At 37.4% G+C, this 24816-nt stretch overlaps 1 pseudogene; it reads right to left on the bottom strand.

Annotated features, from left to right (window-relative positions):
• Positions 1 to 18237: 18237 nt before the first annotated feature.
• The window catches only part of LOC101705089 (DNA damage-induced apoptosis suppressor protein pseudogene), a 71484-nt pseudogene continuing 64905 nt past the window's right edge, over positions 18238 to 24816 (bottom strand).

The following is a 24816-nucleotide window of genomic DNA, read 5'->3' as shown; positions in this document are numbered from 1 at the left end:
GATTTTTGGTATTCAAATGCTTTGATTCCTTTCTCTTTTTCTTTCATGTAACTTCTGTAGCTTTTTTTCTTCTTTCTTTATGGTTACTTTGGAGTTTACATAAAATATCTTACAGCAGTTCATTTTAAGCTGGTAACAATTTAAGTTCAATTACGTAAAACAATAAAATTATACACTTTACTTCCTTCCTCACTCTGCGATACTGGTGTCACAATTTATATCTTTTCATATCATGTATCTTACTTTTATATGTATGTTAGAAGTTTTTTCTTTAACTTTTATACTAGAATAAATAGACTCTTCCTACTACAATTAGAGTGATATACAATATTTTGGAATTGTGTATGTATATACCTTGATTCATACTTTCTTATGGTATTGTTTTACTGTTTAGTATGTATTACATTTCAACATGAACAATGCCCTTTAGAATTTCTTGTAAGGCAGATATCTTTTGTTTAAGAAGGTCGACCTCATTTTAGGTTGTGAGTGTGAGTGTGTGTGTGTGTATGTGTGTGTGTGTGCGCTGCGGATCAAACTCAATGCCTTGTGCATGTTTTGCCAGGCATAATATATTTGGCAGCAAGATTTTTCTTTTAGCACTTTGAATACATCATACTATTCCTTCCCGGGTTACCAGATATATATTGAGAAATCTGCGCAGAGTCTTAGCAAGATATTCTAGGAGGTGAACATTTTTTCTTGCTGCTTTCAAAGTTTTTCTTTGTCTTTCACTTTTGATAATTTGATTTTAATGTATTTTGGGGTTAATTTATTGGAGTTTCTCCTATTCGGTGTCCTTTGGGCTTTTTGGATTTTGATGTATATTTACATGCCCAAATTTGGGAAGTACTCAGTCCTTATTTCTTTGACTAAACTTTTGAGTTTTTTTTAATCTATCTTTTCTTTTTTTTTTTTTTTCTTGGTACTGGGGATTGAACTCTGGTCTTTGCGCTTGTGCAGCAGGTGGTGAAACCACTGAGCTAAATCCCCGGCCCTATCTTTTCTTGATTTCCTATAATTTATATATTGATCTGGTTGGTTCCCTAATGTTTCTTCACTCCTTTTCATTTTGTTCCTCTGACCAAATGATTTCCAAAGACCTGTCTTTGAGTTCATTGTTCCTTTCTTCTCTCCATCCAATCTGATGTTGAACCCCTCTAGTACCTTTCTCATTTCCATTATTGTGCTCTTCAGCTTTATGATTTCTAGTAGGTACCTTAAAAATATTTCTAAAATCTCTTTGTTGAAATTCTCTTACTCTTCTCTTGTGCTGTTTTCTTGGCCTTTGACAGTTATTTTGAATTCTTTGTTAGGGAAGGCATCCACCTCCCTTTCATTCAGCTCAGTTTCTGGAGATTGATCTTGTTCTTTGTTGGGACATCTTTGCCTGGTTCTTCATTTTCTTTGGCTCTCTGTGTTAGTATCTGATTTAGCTATGTGGATGCCTCTCCCAGTGTTCATGGGCTGGCCTTGAATGGGAGAGGATTCCCACCAAATGGCCTCACCAGAGATTCTGGGGAGCCTTTCACCATTCTTTTCTTCCCTAGGGAGAAGCAGACAGTTGTGGTTTTTGTCTGCTTACCTTATGCTAAGGAAGGACAGGAGATCACTGGTAACTACCAGTCTAAACTGCTGCCTTCATCCCCACGCCCCAAATGGCTAGACTTTATTAATTCACCAGAACTCAAAGACTTGCAAGACAGATGCTAGTAGTGCCTTGGGCAGTCCCAGAGAAGTTGAGGCACTGAACACTTGGACCAACTCTTTCCATCCTCAGAGGGAAGCTGAGATCTAGGATTTTTCATGTAATTTCTCTGTACTGAAAGAATTGGATTTAAAAGCAATCTATTTTCTCTGTGAATGAGGTGTGGGGGAGTATACATGGTGTTTTATCTTTCCAAGCTGCCAACTCTGTTTTCTCTCCGATGGTAAGACAGTGCTGGTTGCACCAGAGCTCCAAAACTCGTGAGACAGAAGCCAATCCTCTAGGGAGACTCCTCAGAAAAGTTGGGGCACTGAATGTATGAGCCAACCTTTTCCCTAAGCTGGGACTGGAATATCTTCTTCTGATCATCTGGCACTGTACAGCTGGTAGAGATTCTGGTGAAAGCATGTACAGAATCTCTCTTCTGGGGGTGAAAGATCCTTTGAATAAGTTCCTTGATTTCTTAGAAAGGAAAATTTTCTGTGAACTGTTGTTGGATCATTACATTTCAGCATACCAGAAAAGGAGTGTACACAACTCCCTGCTTCGTCATCTTGCTGACATTTCCTCTCCTGTAAATTTTTCTTATTGGCTCCTTTTATTTCTTTTCCATTTTAATTTTTTTTCTGGATCTCTTAAATTGCTGTAGTTCCACAGAGTAGTTAATAAACAAATAGAATATTTTGTGTTTCACATGAGAGTGTGCTTTATTTAAATAATATCTGATCCTAAAGTTTTTACCAGTTTATTGTATAAATATTTTCCTATTTTTTCCTAGATGTCAAGAAAAAAGCCCACATTATAGATGGAATTCTATTCAGCCAAGCAATGTTGGTCCTTCATCTTTGGACCAGTGCTTCCTTGGACCCAGAGTTCCTTTACTTTTAGTGACTTATAAGTACTTATTCAAAGTGCTTGCTCCAAAACTAGATATGTCCATCTAAATAAGAAGTATCTGGGGCCCGGGGATTTAGCTCAGTGGCACCCCACCTGCCTTGGAAGCACAAGGTCCTGAGTTCAATCCCTGGTACCAAAAACTAACTAACTAAGTAACTAACTAACTAAGTATCTGAAATATATCCTCAGAAATGGTTGACTTATCATGAATATAACAGCAAGTCAGATAAAAGCCCACTCTTAAATATTTGGGAAAGGAAGATGACAACTTTATTTTAGACATGAATATCCTAGATAAACATATTAAGATTTTTGTGTGTTAAAACATAAATACTCCCCACACTGAAATTTTAGTGTCCTTGATGAAAGAAACTCTACCTCATATTTTGTTTTGCAGAATATCTAGAAAACCTACTGCATACTTAACAGTGTTCAATATAAATATATGATTTAAAATTTGAAAAAGGAAAAAAATCAGCTGCAAGTGGAAAGAATTATGAGTAAGCAGAAGATCTATTAAGACAAGTCACACATTTGGCAGATAGAAGCACAAATTGAAAGGGTAACTCATAATATTTTCTATGGATATTTTCAAGTTGTATAAATGATTACAAGAAGAAATCATTTCCAATGGTTACATTGTTTAACCAAGATATTTTAATTTTTAGTATGTAGGTTTAACTATAGGACTGCCATCTGCTTCCTGTAGGAAACTTTATTCATGTATTCATTTAGGTAAAAAATTCATAATGCGAATTTCCAGTCTAATTAGCAGAAAGAGCAGGAAGAGGAGGAGGAGGAAGAGAGGAAGAAACCTCAGAGACATTTAATTTACAATAAAATATCAACACATGGATGATGGGGTCTTAGAAGGAAAGGAGAATAAGAAGGGGATCAAAAGACAGTTTGAGGAAATAATGTTTACAAATAAGTTAAAAACAAAAACCTCAAAGAGATTCACATCTAGACACATTCTAATCACACTGTTGAAAACCAAACAAGAAGACAGAATGTAGAAAGCAAGAGAGAAGGAAGTCATCATGTACAAGGTACTTTCAGTATGACAAACAGCTAATTTCTCAGCAGAAACCAGAGAGGCCAAAGTGGGTATAATGCATTTAAAATGTAAAACAAAAACAAAAACAAGCAAAATGCTGTCAACCAAGATTACTGTCTTGTAATAGTGAAGGAGAAATTAGGACAATCCAGGAATAAATAAAAATGGAGGGCCAGGGATTTAGCTCAGTGGTTCCACCGCCTGCCTTAAAAGCGCAAGGTCCCAAGTTTGATCCCCGGTACCAAAAAAAAAAAAAAAAAAAGAAAAAAAAAAAAGGAGACAATTTGTAGCTAGCAGTTCTGTGTTATAAAAAATACCAATGGTAGTTCTTCAGCTGAACTGAAAGGATACTGGAGAGCAACTTGAATCCACGTGAAGAAATAAAGAGCATGAGTAAAGGAAATAATAGATAAGAGTAGTATAAAAGTTGTCAAAGGGTCAGGGCTGTGACTAAGTGGTAGAGTGCTTGCCTAGAGGGCTCAAAGTCCAGGTTTGATTCTCAGCACCATGGAGGGGATGGGGTAGGGCAGAGTGAAAATGAAGTCACTTGCCTTAAACTCTTTAACAAGTACATAAACAAAGCTAAGAGGTTACAGAGGAAGGAATCTAATCCCTTGTCACAAGAACTATCACAAAGGACTGCCAGAACCACAGCTTTGCATAAAGGCTACCATAAGTTTACAAAAAAATACTTCTGCAAAGAAATTGCCCAGCAACTGCCTTTAAAAACTGAGACATATGTAGCCCTTGTTGTTTATCCTTACAGCCAAGGATAATTGTTTCCAAAAAGTTTATGGACGCATTTTCATTTTTTTCTTTAAAAAACTTTGTCTTCCTTTATTTCCTTGGATATGTGCACACATATTCCAATTGCAATGTACATTCTTGAATAAATTCATTATGTTTGGATTCTTTCTCTCTACCTGTTTGCTATGTAGATTGACAAGAGAAATATATAAAAGAGAATAGAAAAATAATAGGGAATTTAATAAAAGCAAAGTTTCATTTCTTTAAAGATCAAGGGAGTTGACAAACTGTTAGCTACACTGATCAAGAGAAAAGAATATAAGATTTAAATTACTAAAACCAAAAATGAAAGAGAGGAAATCATTTTGACTTTAAGGAAATGAAAAAGATTACAAGGGAATACATAAATGGCTATCTGGCAATAATTAGGTAACTTGTATGAAAAGGACAAATTCCTAAAATTCCTGAACTGACACAAGAAGAAATAGAAAATAAAAACAAACCTATGAATAAAGAGATTGGACAACTTTGGAGACAGAGATCACAGTGCTGGAGCCTTAAGTCACAGAATTCTGGCAACTGCCATAAACTGGGAGAGAGGGAAGGAATTTATCTCTAGAGCAAGCACAACCTTGCTGATACCTTGATTTTGGTTCAGCAAAACTGATTTTGGACTTTTGGCCTCCAGAAGTATAGGAGCATAACTTTTTGTTGTTTTAAGTGACCCATATTGTAATATTTTATAGTAGCTGTAGGAATGCTTTCTAACTCATTCTGTGCAGCCAGCATCACACTAATAGCAAAATCAGACAAAAGCATGCAAACCAGTATCACTTATTAATGTAGATTTTAAAATAACTCAACAAAATCTTAACAACTGAAGACAGCCATACAAAAAACCAATTTTAGATTATAGCTCAAGAATGCAAAATAAGTTTAAATATCTAAAATTAAGGTACTATAAGGTATTATATTCATAGACTAAAAATAAAAACCATATCTCTATATTCTCAATAGATAGAGAAAAGTAATTTGATGAAATTCAACACTATTTCATGATTAAAAAAAAACACTTGGAAAATCAGGACTAAAAGGAAACTTTCTCAATTGATAAAGGCCATCTATGAATAATCCACAAGTAATACGTTTACTATATCAGTGGCAAAATGCTGAATTCTTTTCCCCTTCAATGAGAAAAAAGAAAAGTATGTCTGCCTTTACCACTTTAATTTAGTAGTGAATGGGAAGTTACTTACAGATTAATTAATCGGCAAGAAAATTTAAAATAAAATAAAAGGCATCCAAGTTGTAAAGGAATGAACAAAACTACTCTTATTTGCAGATGACACTATCTTTTTTTTTTTTTTCTTCCTGTACAGAGGATTGAATCCAGGGCCTTCATACTGATCTACATCCCCAGCCTTGTTTTAATTTGAGACCAAGTCTTGCTAAATTGCTAAGCTGCCCAGGCTGGTTTTAAACTTGTAATCCTCCTGCCTCAGCCTCCTCCAGTGCTGGAGTGCATGAACAACCATATACCATTACACCTGGCTAACATTACCTTATATATAGAAAATCCTAAGAAATACACAAAATGTTATTAGAGCTAACAAATGTAGCTCAATTTCAAGATGCAATACACTATTACAGAAATCAAGTGTATGTACTTCTATATATTAGGAATAAACAATATAAAATTGAAGTTAAGAAAATAAGTACATTTAAAATAGCACCAAAAGAAATAAAATAGTTAGGAACACATTTAACAAAAGGGATGGAAGACAGTACTCTGAAAACTACAAAAACACTACTAAAAGAAATTAAAGAAGACCTAACAAGAGCTCATAGTCATACAGAACTTAGTGTTCAAATGGCAGTACTCCCAAAAATGATATATAGATTCATTGCAATCCACAGAAAAATCTCAGCTGGAGATCATTTGCAAAAATTGATAGGATAATCCTAAATTAGGATAAATCCTAATTTATATGGAAATCTGAGATACCAAGAATAATCACAACAATCTTTCAAAGGAACTAAGTTGGAAGATTCACATTACTTGCTTTTAATTAATTAATTAATTAATTTTGAGACAAGGTCCCACTGTATAGTTCAGGCTGGCCTTGAACTCACTATGTAGCCAACACTGGCCTCGAACTCATGATGATCCTCCTGTCTCAGCCTCCCTAGTGCTGGGATTACAAGTATGCACCACCATGCCCAGCTACTTGCTTTTAAAATTTACTGCAAAGTGGTAATAATTAAGATGATTTGGCACTGATATAACAATAAACATATAGATAGTACAACAGATTTGAATATCCAGAAATAAACTTATTTTTATGGTCAATTTACTTTTGACAAGTGAGAAAAAAGATTTCAACAAATGCTTCTAGAATTATTGGATATCTGCATGCAAAAGAAGGCATCTGGATCCCTACATTACATTACTGTGTATAAAAATTAACTGAAAATGGATCAAAGACCTAAATGTAGTAGCTAAAACTATGAAATTCTTAGAAGAAATACCATGAGTAAATCTTTGTGTTTTTATATTAACTTTTCTTGTAGATATGATGTCAAAGCACAAGTGACAAAAGAAAAAATAGACAAATTTAACTTCATCAAAATTGAAACTTGTGCTTCAAAGGAAATCTACAAAAAATTAAAAATAGGGATGATGGACTGGGGGTATGACTCAGTAGCATGTGTGAGGCCTGGGTTTGATTCCCAGTGTCACCAACCCACCCCCCCTAAAACCACCCCCATAATGGGGAAAATGTTGGCAAATCATATATTTGAATGTTTGATACTGGATCATTTATTTGGTCCAGAATGTAAAATTATCTCCTTTAGTGCAAAATGGGATGAAAACTGGAATAAAATATGGGCAAAAGATTTAGACAAATAGACATTTTCCCAAAGTATATTAAAATAAGTATATCAGAGAATGCTCAACATTATTAGTAATTAAGGAAATGGAGGCCAAACTGACATTGACTTAGCACTTTCAACCCACTAGGATGTCTATTATTATTTTTTTAATAGGAAGGAAAACAGTAACTATAAGTATTGGCAATGAAACCACAACTCTCACCCAGCACTGGTGGGGTTGTAAAATGGGGCAGTCATTTTGAAAAAACAATTTAGCAGTTCCTGAAACTATTAAATTTAGAGTTAACACACAACTCAGAAATCTACTCCTACATATACGTACACTCGGTAGAATTGAAAACACGTTCACAGAAAAATCTGACCACCAGTGTTCATAGAAGTATTAATCATAACAGCTGAAAAGTGGAAGCAACTCAAGTATCTAGCAACTGATGAGTGACTAAATACAATGTGATATAACTATATAATAAAATATTATTTGACAGTAGTAAGGAAGGAAGCATTGATACTTGCTAAATCATGGATGAACCTTGAATAAATTATGCTAGGAAGCCACTCAAAGGGTACATATGGCATGATTTTGTTTATATGAAATGTCCAGAACAGACAAATTCGTTAACACTGAAGTAGATCAACAATTGCTAAGGGTAGAGTAGAATAGGGTGTGACTGCTCATAGGCATGAGGCTTCCTTTTACAAAGGTGATGAAAGTGTTCTGAAATTGGTAGTGACAGTTGCACAACTCTGACTATACTAATTTATATTTTACTAACTTATAAACTTTAAAATGGTGAATTTTATATCATGTGAATTACATTTAAATTGCTGTTATACTAGCAGGGTGATAGTTTGGATACAGCCCCTACTGAGGGATATGGGCAACAGATTAATTTTTGTAGTATTAGGTATCTTAGAAAACAAATAAAAATCAATTTTTCAGAGGTTATCAAAGATTACTAAGGAAAGAAAGAAAAAAGCAAGATGCCACTCAAATAAATGTCTTTTGTTTCCTCTGCAATGTGAGGACTCAGCCTTCCCTTCCTCCTGTCTAGTAGTGTAAGAATGAACAAATTGGCCTGTTAAATACATTATTTACAAGGCGACTCTTCAACCTACTGATACACACCCTAATCTCGTCATATCCGTACTCTTCTGTACATGTATAATTCCAAGACCTTGGAAAACAAACCTCTTTCTTATTCTAAATTATTATATGTTAACAAGTATTCTGGAAGTTTAAACAATATGTCATCATGTTTTAAAGTTATTTTGAGATGCATAGCTCTAGATATTGTAAAAATAGGGCAGTGCCTTTATAAAAAAAAATGGTACTGAGGATTGAACCCTAGGGCTTTCCCACTGAGCTACATCTGTATCCCTCCCCCCGCTTTTGGTACTGGGGATCGAACTCAGGACCTTGTGTTTGCGGAGCAGGCGCAGTGCCACTTAGCTACACCCCTGGGCCTCCCTACCCCTTTTTATTTTTTAAATTTTTAGTCAGGGTCTTGCTGATTTTCCTGGGCTGGGCTCAAAACTGTGATTCTCTGGCATCCGCCTCCTGGAATCACAGATTTGTGCTACAACGCTTGGCAGGGTAGTTGAGTTTTTAACTTCTCATTTGTGCTATTTATAATCAGAGTTCAGTAAGAAATATAGAAATTATTCTAGATAGTTCCAGGATTTTTTAAGGAGAAAATAATTTCTTTTGTAAGGTGCTCAAGAAACTTTAGGAAAGAATGGGAGAAGAGAAAGCAGGAGATAGAAGTCCTCTCAGAAACCAGGAAAGTTGCTGCCTTCATTCTCCCTGAAGCATGACCATAGATCATAAAATCAGAGAAAGAACCTGCACTGGCTTGCTGCAGAAGCCTGAGCTGCTGTATGGCGCAGAACAGATTCTGGCCCCTCTGCCTTCTAAACCTCATACAAGCTCTTCTCTGATGGAATCTCACCCTGCTGGAGCGATTCTGAGAAATGTGGCTCCCAAGCATCTACCCCGTAATGTGACAATACAGAAGAGTGTTGGAGTGATACTGAGCAATAGCTCGTAAAACATACCCTCAGAAATCAAAGCACTGTCAAAATGCCCCTTTTTTCCTTTAGTAGTGAAGTAAGAAAGGCATTTTAAAATTCAGGGTAGGCATACTGGGAAGGAATGGGAAACCAGGGCCCTTAGCTCTGTCTTCCCCACTTTACAGTTTTTAAATCCATGTAGAAGACAGAAAATAATACTAGGACTGCTGTGCTCTTTTCTTCCATTAATCCAGCTATCTCTTGTAGATTACTCTTTGTGCAGCTGCTTTAGATTTAGTTGTTGAGCTGTGTTCTACAAAATGCTAGGGAGTCTACTCGTGTGTTTTGACTTATTATTATTTTTTAAATTCTTTTTTGGTACATTGTAGATATACAATACAATTACATTTCTCATTGGGAATTGTACCTTTACATAATGCATCTTGGTTCTTATTTTTTCCCCATTCCTAGCCCTCCCTTCACCCCCTCCACCCTTCCCATTTACAAAGACTTTATTTCCATTTTTTCCATTTCTCAGCATTTTTCCTTTCCCTTCTTTCCTTTCCCCTGCCCCTCCCACTACCCCTACTCCTTTGGACCTTTTCTTCCTATTTTACATTATCGATTATTCATTCTGATCATTGGTACATTTTAGGTATACAATATAATGACATTCATCATTGGAAATTTGCACCTTTACATAGTCTCTCTTGGTTCTTATTTTTCACCCTTGCCCAGCCCTCCCTTCAACCCCTCCATTCCTCCCTATTTACAAAGATTTTGTTCCTATTTTTCCATTTTCTCATATTAATCCCACTCCCTTCTATCCTTTCCCCTACCCCTCCCACTTCCTCCCCCTTTGCCCCTTTTCTTCCTATTTCACATTACCTATTATACATTTTAATCCTTATTATTTACACTTTCAGTTTCTCACACCAGAGAAACTATTCGGTATTTATACATGTGTGTCCTATTTATTTCACTTAAGAGTATTGCCTCAATGTGCATCCATTTAGCTATAAATGTCTCTAATTTCTCATTTTTTATGGCTGAGTAGTACTCCATTTTATACAAAAACCACATTTTCTTGATCCAGTCTCCAGTTGATGGGCATTTGGGCTGTTTCCAAGTTTTAGCTATTACAAACTGTGCTGCTATGAACATGGGTGCACATATATCACTGTGGTATGATTCTTTTAATTCTTTGGGGAAGATCCCCAGCAGTGGAATAGTGGGATCAAATGGGACTTCCAGTCCTAGTTCTTTGAGGTATCTCCATACTGATTTCCACAGTGGTTGCACCAGTCTACACTCCCACCAGCAGTGGAGCAGGGTTCCTCTTTCCCCACAGCCCCACCAGCATTTGTTATTGGTTGATTTTATGATAGCAGCCATTCTTTCTGAAGTGAAGTGGAATCTCAGTGTTGTTTTCATTTTCATCTCTCAAATGAGCAGTGATGTTGAACATTTTTTCATGTATTTATTTGCTATTTCTACTTCTTTGTCTGAGAAATGTCTCTTCATTTCAGATGCCCATTTTTGGATTGGGTCTTTAAATTTGGGAGGTTTGATCTTTTTAAGTTCTTTATAGATTCGATATGGTAGACCTTTGTCTGAGGAAGAGCAGGTGAAGATTTTTTCCCACATTGTGGGTTGTGGCTTCACACTGCTGGTGGTTACTCTTGCTGTGTAGAAGCTTTTTAGTAAGAAGAGATTTCACTTGTTGATTTTTTGTGCTAGTTCACGGGTAACTGAGGTTTTGTTCATAAAATCTTTTCCTACACCGATGTCTTCAAGGGTTCTACCTAACCTCTGTTCTAACTGGTTCAGAATTTCTATTTTAATATTTAGATCTTTAATTCATTTTAATTTTAGTGTAGTGCATGGTGAGAGATATAGGTCTAGTTTTAATCTTTGGCAAGTTGAAGCCCAATTTTTCCAGCACCATTTATTAAAGAGGCTATCTTTCCTCCAGTGAGGGTGTTTGGCTCCTTTGTCGAAGATGAGATGGCTGAGTGTGTCTGGCATTGTTTCTGCATCTTGTAATCTGTTCCACTGGTCATCAGGTCTATTTCTTTGCCAGTACCATGCTGTTTTTATCACAGTAGCTTTGTAGTAGAGTTGCAGGTTGGGGACTGTGATACCCCCTGCCATGTCTCTGTTACCTAGAATTGCTTTTGCTATTCTGGGTCTCTTCTTGCTCTAAATGAATTTTTGGATTGTTTTCTCAAGGTCTATGAAGTATGCTGCTGGGATCTCAATTGGAATTGCATTAAACCTATATAGCAGTTTTGGAAGTATGGCCATTTTCACTATATTAATCCTTCCTACCCAGGAGCAGGGGATGTCTGCCCATTTTCTGATATCATCTTCAATCTCTTTTTTAGAGTGCCATAGTTTTCAGAGAAGAGGTCTTTGATTTCTTTCATTAGGATGATTCCTAGGTATTTCAGTTTTTTGGATGCTATTGGAAAGGAATTATTTGCCCTATTTCTCTCTCAGTGAGTCTGTCATTGGTGTAGAGGAAAGCTATTGATTTTTGTGTGTTGACCTTGTAACCAGCTACTTGACTGAATTTGGTTATTAAGTCTAGAAGACTTTTGGTGGAGTTCTTGGGGCCTTCTATATAGAGTATCATGTCATCTGCAAATAATGACAATTTGTGTTTTGATCTATTTTTGCCTTTTACCTTTGTGAAGTTTTTGGCTGCCTAATATTAATTTAACCCCAGAGCAGATGCATATTAATTTCTCTTTGATGTTATAATATATTGCCATAAGTTTAGTGCCGTAAAGCAACACAGACTTACTCTTTTAACATTCTGGAGGCCAGAAGTCTACAATCTGTGTTAATCGGCTGGGGATTTAGCTCAGTGTTTCCTCCGCCTGCCTTACAAGCACAAGGTCCTGAGTTCGATCCCCGGTACCAAAAAATAAAAAATAAAATAAAATAAAGTTAAAAAAAATTTGTATCACTCGGTCAAGTCATGGTGTACCAAGGCTGGTTCTTGTGGAAGGCAGTGGTGTGGCAGGGGATGTGGTAGAATCCACTTCAGGTCTTCTCCAGCTTCCAGAGGCTGCTTCATTCCTTGACTCAATCCCTCCTTCACCTCACTCCAGGTCTGGCTTCTGTCATCATAGCTTGCCCTCTTCTGTTGCCAAATCTCCCTCTGCCTCCCTCTTAGAAGGACGCTTATGATTTCATTTAAAGCCCACCTGGATAGTCCAGAGTGATCTCTCTATTGCAGCATTCTTAATCACATCTGTAAAATTCCTTCTGTCATTGAAGGAAACATTAATGGGTTAGGAATTAGGACCTGGGTATTTTGGGGGTCATTATTCAGCTTACGTGAAAAACACAGGAGCATTTCCTTTCAAAGACACCCTTAGTCCTGTTTTGCAACAGTGCTTTCCTGCCCAATATGTAAGTCACCAGGCTTATCCTGTCACTAACTTTAGATCTGAAATGTTACAGAGAGGGAACTCTGACAACTGTTGTCTTTTCTGAGATGATCCCTAGTGATAATGATGCTAAGAGCTTCAACTTTCCAAGCTGAAAGCATATTGGTGCTATGGATGTATTACACACACACACACACACACACACACACACGCACACACATTCTTAATGCTTTAAAATGACTTATCCTGATTTTTCTCCAAAAGAAGTATTATCTCTTTTCTTTTAAACTCTTTTGCAGCTTCTGTTTGATTCTTGGCTCGCAAATCCCTTGATACAGATAATGTCAAGACTTCCTTTTTGGTTTGCCCAAGCGAGATCTGCAGCTATGCAGTCATGACAGAACTGGCCCTTTTGCTCACTGGGGACTGAAATACACCTCCTTGTTCCACGTTCTTGGATCTTGCTTGGCCTGATTGACTTCTATTTTCCCAAAGAAGTAGAATTCTTCATGTACTTTTTACTTGTTGGTCACTAGTTCTTATGGTCCTTTCATCAGGGATGATGGTATCCATCTGAGGGCTCAATTGCAAAAATAAGAGAAATGGATTACTGTGAATCTTTCTATCAACTGAACTTTGTTTTCACTCAGATTACATTGGTAGCTTCTTTACTACAGTAGGATTTTACTTCAGAAATAGACAATCGTACGGAACAGTAAGAATATACAGGAATCGCCAGCGAACAGTGGCAAATGGCCAGATAATCACTCAGATTGCGGATATATATTTGCCTATTTCATTTGAACACATACAGAATTGATGTTCTGAAATCCAAGTTAAATTATGCAAACATAATCTGTACATAGACTAAAAAGACTCTGAAAGACTACAGTTAATTAAAATTACTAAACAATTTTCTGCACAAAATTCTTGCTTCTTATTATGAGGTGTGATAGAAAAATATGGTGCAGGTTTAAAAAATATTATTACAGTAAAAGACACATCGCCATTCCCCTCAAAATAAGTCCCCTTGCTTTGAGCACACTCATCCTATTATTCTTGCCACTTTCTAAAGTTCTTTTATGTGTCTTTAGCTGTTGCCTCTATTTACTGAATGGATTAAAAATGTTTACCTTTCAAGGTAATTTGGCCTTTGGGGAGATCCAGAAGTTGCACTGTATGTATCTAAGGAATAAGGCAGATGAGGACACATCACAATGTTTTTATGATCCTGCCTTTCCATTGGATGGCATGTAGCAGCAGCATTCACCATAATTTTGATCATACTTCATAAAGACATGAAAGAGAACTTCCAGAACTGCTTCAGAAAGCGGCAAGGATGAAGGGATATATTTGAAGTGAGAGGGAGTATTTTGAGGTGAACTAATAGAACATGTCTTTTACTGTAATAAATTTTTTTATTTTATAAAATTTCTTAACAAGGTAATAAGAGAGTAATGAGTTAATACATCATATCATTATCCTCAAAGTACTTAGGGTACAAGACATTGACAAGAAAGATTCTCTCTTACAAAGAAGAAACAAGCATATACTAGCACAAAGTTTTCTTTTCAATGAACTAAGAGAAACTAGTAGTATAAATGAAAAAAATTAGCATACATATTAAAATATCTTTGAAACAATGGAATAGGTAATTTGGGAAACCATCTGAATCTCTCCTCTATTTTTCAATCACCCCCTGTATTTTACTACTGGATATGGACTAAAGTAACTTACTAATCTTATTTAAAGTTGCTTATTTTCTAGGGTAGTGAAGTTATTACATCGTTGTTTTTATCAGCAAGTTTTATTTTTGCTCCTATCTGGAATAGAGTAGACAAACATTTAATTTACGTCAACACTTTACAAAGCTGAGTAAATCACAGTGTCAAGAAACACTTGAAAGGAAGATTTGTTTCCAATTCATTGGGAGTAATTGAGGTGACAAAAAATCTCATATCAACAGTTCCTCCCTAAATCTTGGACTGAAGTAAAAATATATTAGCATATCATTTTCAATTCTATCTTCATGAGTTCCCTTTTTCTCCCTTTTTTTTTTTTATGTCAGAGCCAAGTTCAGGCAATGCCAACCCTGGGAGCACTTGGAGAAGGACAAGCCTCTTAATGTATTCTTGTGTTTCGTTGTAATACTGGGTTACAGTTGGATAAATTGCTGCCACCTAACATTAGAGTATTTGATACAAAAATCTCCATTCTGTCCTGCACATTGTCCAAGGCTAAAGGCACAGAAGGGTAACTTAGGTGCTAAAGCAATTTTTAAGAGCCAAGAAGAAAACACTTCAGTTTGAAATTATGAAGAGGATTTCCTTTGTTCTGTGTAGCAGTCAGATATTGAGGAATGATCCCTTGTTTACACAGGAAGTTTCTAACAAAAGAACTTGATTCTGCTATTAGGCCTCCTCTTCTTATTTATTCTAAAAGATTTTGAAATTCAAAAAGAGAAGAGCAGAACTGCCAAAAAGCAGGATGTCTTGAATATGCTATTGATATAACGATTAACCATTAGAACAGGGCATCCCTATGTCAGGGCTCTATGGTTAAAGTCTGTTTACAAAAGAAAGCATTAATCAAGACATATGGATCCATTTATAATGTCTCAGCACTGTTGCTGACTCCAGAGTGAGCCAAAGAGTGAGACGGTGGAGCTTGACAGCAAATTTTAAAGCCAAGGTCTTCACTGTCCAGAGATTTATCAGAGAGTCAAGCAGCCAGTATCTTTTATGACTTGCACCTTCTCCTTTTGCAGAGGCAGTAAATGGAAAAAACAGGAAAAGGAGGTTCCATCCATTGCAGCTGTGTAAAATCACATGAACACCGTGGCCTGGGCTTTCATTATAACACCTCCTTCTTAGCTAATTACTGTCAGCATTAAATTACAGAGTCAGGAGGCCCCACTCAATACCAATTCTTTCATTTTAGGTCACAGTTTGGCAGAAAACCTGTAGCGAAAGGCCAAACCTTTATCCACTAAGCCTTTTATATGTGACTAAACAAAAGTCTTGACAAGTAGTATAATTTGCATCAAGCAGGGCTACACCAAAGACCAATTAATAGTTTTTTTTAAATAAAGGTTTGCTCTAGTGTCTAGCCTACTTGACAGGACTTATAATTTTGCATATCAAAAAACCCCAGGAACTTATAGATTATTTTCTCCTCAATTCAAGCATTATATCTTTTACTATTATCCACCTTCCAAGCAAGTAATAACATGATTTGTTTTTGAAAAATAGACCTGAGTATTTGTCTTTCATTACTGTGATGGAGAGGCAAAATTTTTGGTGGTTTTTTTTGTAATATGTTGATTGTACAAATTTACTATCCTAAGCCTTTGAAATCCACTCTTACACACAGGTGGTCAGACCAAAATGTGCTTTTAAGACATGCAGAAATTTTGTAATTGCCTTAGGTACTTTCTGGGATAAAAAGGTATATGAAACTACTAACCTTCCAGGGGGTTTAATTTTCTTGTTCTTGACATCTAACTGCTATTCAGATAGTTTATTTAGGAAGAAAAATCAAATGTACTACAGCCTAGTATGTATGGTTGGCAGTTTGATCCAGATTTTTAACTGATTTTCTGATCATAAAGAATTAAGATTGAAGTGAAAAATTTTAAATCAACATCTCTTAAACTCATGTGGGTAGAAAGATGATATTAATCCACAAGAATCAATTTCCTATGATCTGGTTTGCATAGGTTCTAGGATATAAAGGAAATGCTTTTGGTGAAAATACTTGTTACTTTGAGTGAAGAGCTATCAAAACCCAATTAGGGCATGAGCAGAACAATAACTGAAATGTTCACTGCATGAGCTTGATACTAGAAGAAGAAAGGGTGAGCAAATAAAGATATAGCAGTACAAATTAACCAATCTTAAAAACAGAAACAATAAAACTCATGAAAAATGAAAAAGAAAAAAAACCCTAATTATGCCAGAGCATGGAGTAGATATCTTCTCACATATAACTGTATTTATCTGCTTCTCATTAGGACATTGTCTTAGAGATAATCCCATATCACAGATGAGGGTTTTTCTTTTTTTTGGCTCTGAGGATTGAATCTGAGGCCTTGTGCAGGCTAGGTACACACTCTATGCCTAAGCTAACTCCTCACCTAGCAGACAGTAACATCAAATTACTAGGTGATGTTAAATATCTTGCTGGAGGCCCCTTGCTGTTTAGAGAATTGAAGCACAGGTGCTCCGTCTTGGAGACCATTGACCTTTCTGCTAAACACTGGCCCTCCTGCTAGCAGGATTGTCAGTTAGGGCAGACTAGGTCTTTGTTGAGCTCATCTTTGATTAACAATGGCTGACATTTTACGCAGCTCTCCCCAAGTTTCTGAAAAGACAGTCTATTCTTTGTTAATCACCCAACCAAGAGGTTTTCTTCATTTTGTGGGCAGTGTTGGTAGTATTTTCATGTGTGAACATACAACACAATGAACAAACGATGCACTCCGGTATTGCTCCCATCTGCCCCTGGTCTCTTTGTTCATCTTATGTAGACTAGAAGGAATGAATAAAGGCCCCAGACAGTCTTATACAGTGGGAATTGCTGACAAGTGAGTGAATGTGGAAATGTGGTCCCCGGAGGTCCTTAGGATGGAAGAGCCCTGAGACTGGCAGGGATTGGAGCATGGCTGTGGCATTTTCAATACAAACATCACACAGCAGTTCCTGCAGCTCTTAGTTCCTGCCTGTCCTGGTCTAGGGTCCAGTGAAAGGTGACCTTCGATGAAGACAGATTCTACAATTGCAAAATGGTTGCTAATAAGGCATCTAATTTACAGATATGTTTTATATCTATGTGTTTTTAACCAAGACTGAATCAGAAGACAGTGCTATTGGTAGGATTTCCAAAGTGCCTGGTTTTGTGCTGGATACTGGGAGAGGGGTCAATATTGAATAGGACAGAGTCTCTCACTTCAGACAAATGAAGGTGCAGTTGAGAAGTGACTGGATGTTTTGCAGGATATGTACAATAATAAAAAGTGCACAGTATAGAGTAGAGGTACAGAGGAGTGTGAGGAATTAGGAGTGGGAGTTAGGAAAGACATTCAGAGAAAGTTGTTTATAGAGCACAATCTAAGTAGAGGAAACTGCAAGTTGAAAGACAGACAAGAGAATATGCAACAGCAAAGCCAAATGCCATGGATACAGAGTCAAAGAAGGGGCAGAAAGTCCAGACAGACAGCAAATGTAAGTCATGAAGAGAGTCTTGGGCTGTGGAATTCAGACATCATCTTCAAGGCCACTGAGAGCCACTGAAGAGCTTTTGCAGTGAGACACCATGATCAGATTTGTGTTTGGGAAGTATCACACAGGTTTCAGAGCAGCTAAGCTAGAAGAATGGAGACCAGTTATGCTGTTGTGTCAGCTTCTCTTTAAGCACACAGATAGATCAAAAAGGCACTAAAACTCTTCAGTGATTCCTAAGTTCAGTGGTGGTGTTGCTCTTATATTATAATACTTGTACAGTAAGACCTTAAAATGACAGACCTAGATCTTCAGCTGGGTGCCCCAGGAAAAAAGATGACTAGGTGGAGAGGTGTGCATAGAAGTGTGTTTGGAAGTGCTTTCAGCATCACCACCTGCAGGGGAGTAAAGGCAGTGGGACTTGGCAGAAGGAGAAGTTGAACTGTGATGCAGGTGCACCAGCAGCCTCAGCTTGCTCAGGAACTGAATGGCCATTAAAGGCGAGGCCTGGGCGCTTACACCACTGTTGTCAGTTACTGAATGTGGTCTGCCTCCAGGGAGGTGGGAGAAACCCCTAGGTCCTGAGTAACCCCTGACTGCATCAGCTGAGTCTGCTAGGGAACAGGTCTGTGAGCGCTCACGGAAGTGGTCTGGGTGTGGTGAGGCATCCACCACCAGTAAGCACCGTCGCCTGGTATAGCTGGCTCCCACCCCGAACTTACTGTTACCCTGTTTTATTTACTGCAAAGCAAGGTAAACACAACTTTTGCTGTTTGTCTCCTGCCTGTAGAAGGTATGCTCCAGGAGCCTTTACTATCCTGTTTACTCCTGTGTTCCTTGGCACCAAGAACAGTTTCTGGGCACATAGTAGGTGCTCAATCAATAGTTAATGAATGAATAAATAAAAATTAAATTTAAGAGAATAGGTATTAGGAGAACTTGATTTTTTTCAAATAAGAAATCCTGAAGGAATTTTTATCTTCTGTTTTTGACATTGGTAAGAATCAGGTCCAGGAATAGTTTGCATCTCCTCCTCTTTTACAGGGTTCAGTCACCCACTGAGAACTGCTGGAGACTATCTTTGATCATGGAAGACAGATATGTTTCTGGCAAGAGCTTAGCTCTAAGAGCCCACAGTGAGTATATATATATTTGCCGCTGGGAAGTTTAAGGGCTTTTATTATTGTGGGAACCCCCCCCCCCCCAGTTATCCTAGAGGAACATAAATTATCCGTTAAAGACTTTTGGAATTTTAACATAAAAATGATGCATGGAATTTGTGTGGAACCGACAAGCTTCTCCTCTATAATCAGCTAACCCATTTTGTTTCAAGTAGAAACAAACTGAAAAATGTAGTAATTTTCATGTGTAAAGGGGAAAAGTCACTTCGCACAGCTTGAAGATTCAAATTGTTCTGGAAACAACATGGCTGTACTGGGCTTTAAATTGAACTTGAGCTCTTAGACATGGATTTAGGGTCTAGACTTAGGACAACTGTGGCCATCAGACAGGCCTGTGGACGGCTGGGTGTGGGGACGCTTTACTCTTCCTTTAGCCCCCCACCTGCTTCCTTCCTGTCAAGGTACCTCATACAGTGATCCCAGTCTGTGAAGCTCTCATCTTTATTTAAGCAGAATGGAAGAATCTCTGGAAGGTATTCATTCAAGTCCTCATCACTAGTCAGGAACAAATGGATGTATAACATCACTCTTACTCACATTTAGATGTTTAGATTCTTTCAGTAGAACACTGGTTCCTTTGATTCAATTACGAGAGCCAGAGAGCAGACAGGAAAGCATCAGGTAGTTATGAAAGGCAGTGAGCATGGAAGGGCAGATCTCACTCAGCTTTAAGCAACCAAGAAAGTAAAGAACCAGTTTTCAGTAAAGAATCTGAGCAAATGTAAATGGAGATTTAGCTTTGCTTTAGGAGATCCTATTTAATGATCAGAAGAGCCTAAGGTAGGAATGGGTGTTTGGGATGTGGTTAATGCACGGGTGCCACAGGTGTTCAAAGAGAGCACCGGCAGCCCTTGTAAAGAGGATCCCAGAAGTGATTCAGCAAAGAGAACAACATAATCTTTCAGGGTCTTCCCAGCTTTAAAGTTCCATAGAGTGGCTCTCCACAATTATGTGTCATCAGCTACTTTGTTGCCATAAATTCTGTATTTTAAAAATCGGAATTGTTACTCTCTTTAAATCCAACCTTTCCTTTGGTTTTCTCCATCTGCCCAGTCACTTGCATCCGAGAATTTGGAGTCGTTCATACACCAATCTCCTTCTCATACGTATGTTTTTTAAAAACTAAAATATTGTAGTCTTTTGCTGTCTTCATTTTTTTTAAATTAAAGTTCTACATACACACAGTTTAAAAGCCAAAGGGTTTTACAAGGCTGTTTGTAGAAATGGAAGTCTCCTCCATCTCCATTTCTTCTTTTTTTGGCATCTACTTTAAGTTTTTTTGGTAGCTTCATTTGGTGAATATCACCATATTCCTAAAGACCAGGTTCATAGTTCTAGTTCTTGATTTTTCAGATTTAGGTATGATTTATTGACTTCCCAGTAAGAAGAGAATTTTTCTCCTTTTTTACTTCACCCATTTTCTTACTCATCTTTTCCCTGATTGTATTATAACTCAGATTAAAGCATTTTTCAGTCATGTTATTAAGGGCAGTCATAGTAGAGGTACACAGTATGCACTTTACCCTCATGTTTTTAGTTTTCTAGATTTACTTATTATGATTAGGTGTTTTTTGTTTGTGTGTGCATTTTCTTTGTCTTCTTCCCCAACTTTTATTTTCCTAGTTTTAATTATTATGAGTATTTTTGTTCGTATGTGCATTTTCTTTTTTTTCTATTAACATACTTATCATTGACTCAACCCCAAATTCATCTACATTTCTCCAGGTCTCTTCAGTTTTTATTTAGATGCATCAGATAATTTATCAATTTTGTCATCTTGAAGCAATACTCTCTTGTGGTAAAGGGGAGAATAGGGAAAGCCAGGAGGGGTGAAGAACTAAGGGATATTTAAGGACCTAAAGGAAGGACAGAGTGGCAGAGAGCAAAGAGAGTGAGTTAGTGGCCGGCAACACGGCTAAGAATTAGACCAGGGCTGAAGAAACCTGACTGCTGCCATCCTAGGCTGACCAAGTACCACTCTAAACCCGCCCTCCTGCTATGCTTTGCACCTGCTAAGGATGCATAAGAATGGGTGAATAAGGCCCGGTAACACAGCCACACCCTGTAACTCCCACCATTATTCAGCCCTGCTATCTATAACCACTCCCGCCCATACAGTACTTTCTCCTTGGCAGGTAGCCACCACTCCCCTTCACTGAACTCTCCACTCAGGACCCTATAAAAGACCCTATATAAATATCCTGTACAAGAGTGGCCAGTCTGGTCTGAGTACCAGGACGGTCCCTCTAAGATTTGTTCTGAGATAAACCTATTCTGTTGAGCTCATACCTTTGTTTTTTTCCTCCTTTTTTCCTAATAGGGGCTGTTATCAAGCAAGGCTTTATCCACTTTAAGGAATTTGGGGCTTTACCATATGACTAAGAAAAAGTCCCTGGAATGGCTTGCTTAACTGGGAGAACATATGACTAGATTTATAGTTTTGCATGGTCACTCCAGCTGCAGCATGAAGGATACACTAGGGTGGCCCAGAATGGAAGCAGATATAATTCACACATATGGGACATGGGGGTGGCTTGAACTCAGATCATAGTAATGGATAATGGGAAGAATATTTGAGAAATATTTAGGAGATAAAATTGATAGGACTGGAGGTACTGAGTGTGGCTGGTAAAGGAGAAGGAAGAATCAGGGAAGATTATTAAGCATCTGACTTGTTCAACTGGGTGAATCTTGGTGCTATTCACTGGCATGAGAACAAGTTTTGAGGTGGGCAGTTTGAGACAGGTTCTCACTGCATACCCCAGGCTGTCCTAGAACTAATGGCAATTCTTGTACCTCCACCTCCCGAGTTCTGGGCTTACAGGTGTGAGCCACCACACCCACATCTACTTTTAGAACATTAAAGAGTAAGACATGACAAAGGTGCTATTCTGTGTGGGTGTTCCTCTGGTACTCTCCAGTTTGGAGAGGGAAAGCGTATGCTTTAGTCATCTCTGTATTTGCAGCCACCTTCTCGCAAGAGCGTCCAGACCTGTGTTTATACCAGCGGATGAAAGAGATTATGTTGGACCCAGATTTGGGAATATGGAATGTGGCTGAGAGTTGGAAATTATTTTTCATTGTGCTTATAGAATTCTTTTTGTATTTCCATGTTCTTCTAAAACATTTTTTAAAGTTGCATAAAAACCAAATAAGACAGCAAATGTAAAAATATTTGGGAGAGAAAAAGATCTCTCAAAAGGAGTGCATTTTCCTATCATTTGGCTTATGTTTCTTTGCCCTCTCTTTAAATTCCTTCTGTTTCTCTTATATGACAAAAGGAGATCTAGATAAGGTGTATTAACAAAGGACCTAATCACTGACAAAATAACGAGGTAGATTTTTTTTTGCTGCACATATATTCCATGGGGCGTCTGCTAGGCCATTTCCAGATGTAACTCCATATTATGGTGTGTTTGTGGAAACATCTTCCTTATTTGTTGTATTGCTCAGTATTTGTGTTCATAAAACACAGGTAAGTACAAGGAACTACTTAATAAATGTCAAGATTAACTAGTATTTGAAGACATGGGTTCATTAAGAAGGCCTCTGTAAACTTCAGTAAAACAAATACCACAGGGCATTTTGGAAGATGAACAAAAGGTCTTTCCACTTGAAGATTTCAAATACTCTAAGAGCTCTGAAATAGTGGACTTTATCACCTCACTAGCGTGAAGAAGTATAAAATACTTACTGGTGCTTTCCTAGATGATTAAAAGGGGCCTTCATTCCTTCATTCTGTGGGGGAGATTAACTATGGAATATATCAATAATGAGGAGCAATCATTTGCATGTTGATCTTTCTTATTGGCTCATGTTACAGTTCCACTAGCAAGGAGAAATATATCCAAATCTATTTGAATGATTTAAAGTTTAATTTCACCTCTGGAATGAATATGAGTTGTATCTAATGAAACTCTAGGAACAGTTGTTCAGAATGAAAAGGCCAAATAATTTGGAATCAAATTTGTCAAGTAACATTTCACAAAAATGATATATTTTCTTTTTTCATTCTTCATCATACTCATAATTCAAAACAGAATCTAAATGTCAGATTCTGTGTCCTGATCCCTGTCTTCTCTGCTTGACAGAATTAGGCTCTCTCCTCTGAGCTCAGAGAGCCCCCTTTTCTTTCCTCTAAATTAGGACTTAGAACATGGTATTGTAAACTTTGGATTTCCTGGAGGGAAATGATTTTCTATTACTCATCTTTGAATCCTCTAAGCCTATCAGAGTGCTTGGCCCCTAGCAAGAGCTCGGAATGTTTGTTGAATGAATAATGCAAGTCCCTCCAAAGCATATGAATTCGTTTCCTGCTAAAAAATTTGATGTTCAAATGTGTATTAGCTAGTTTTTAAAACAACTAAACTCTAAAATTTCAGAGGCTTAACCAAATGCCATTTTATGATTTATTCATGTAGCAGCAATGTGGTTGTTACTGGTCAGCAGGGTGGTGGCTTTTATAGTCTTATAGTCCTTTTCTCATAGCTCTGCCTTTCTCCAGAGCCTAGATTAGAGTTATAAATATGTATTGGGCTACATTTTTAATGTAGAGATTCCTAGACATACTTTTATGTAATGCCTCATATACTGCCTTTGGCAAGTCATTACCTCTTTTCAATTTATCCACCTAATATTTATTCAAGGACCTACTAAATACGAGACAGACCTACTAAATATAAGCACTTAGGATATAATAGTGAACAAATTCCCTGCCCCTACATTTTATTGGAGGTAGATAACAAATAATAAGCTAAATAAATGAAATTGTATAGTTTGTTAGAAATTGCTAAGTGCTATGAAAAAATAAAAGGCACAGAAGGATAAAGGAGATCAAGAAGATATAACAGGGTTTCTTGCAAACTTATCTCACAAGCATTTGAAAGAGGGCTGATTTAAAGTCAGAAGGGACTGAATGTTGCAAGAACATTGCCACCGTAACCAAGGTGCAAATGTGTGCAGAGTGCACACACTCCAACAGCTTGCCATCTTGTCACTCCCTAGAATGACCTCACTGCCCTCTGCAGACCCACTGGCCTATCTTTCCCCATTCTGACTCCACCTGACTTTTTCCCCCCACCTTGGAGTTGTTGGTTATTCCATGTCTTTCATCGGAAATGCTTCACTCTAATCTCAATTTTTAACTAAGGCTTGACTCAAAAACCACCTATTTGAGAGACTCTGTGACTAACTCTATCCAGCTTATGTCCTCTGTTATTTACCACTTTAGTCTTCTATGTAAACAAGTACAGTCATATGTTGCTCAGCGATTGAGGTATGCTCTGAGAAATGTGAGCATCACAGAGTGTGCTTACGGAGACCAGGATGGCTATGATATCATGTAGGCAGACAATTCCAATGGCACCATTATCATATATGTAGTCCATTGTTGACTGAAATGTAGTCATAACTGCATATGGCCTTACATGTGCTGATATATGGCTTTGTAGCTGTTGTGGCTGCAACATTACCCTGTTTTAAACATCACTCAAACCATAATGATGTCCTACCTCTTCTCTATTGCTTCAGGTCTAAAACACACTAGTCCTCTACAGGCTCTTGACCTTTCTTTTCCCATAGGCAGCGTGCTGGCCACCTGGACTTGTGTGATTCTAAACTCATTCCTTCCTTATGTCTTAGTTTGGTGCATTCTACTTACCTGAGCCTATAGGTTCTTCTTATTCTTTAAGGGCTACTGTTG

This window comes from Heterocephalus glaber, unplaced genomic scaffold (genome assembly GCF_053883595.1).
Source record: "Heterocephalus glaber isolate CG9 unplaced genomic scaffold, H.glaber_assembly_v1.0 deba00001457, whole genome shotgun sequence".
NCBI lineage: Eukaryota > Metazoa > Chordata > Mammalia > Rodentia > Bathyergidae > Heterocephalus > Heterocephalus glaber.
Note: the sequence above shows the minus strand (reverse complement) of the source record. Positions and strands in the feature narration are given on the sequence as shown.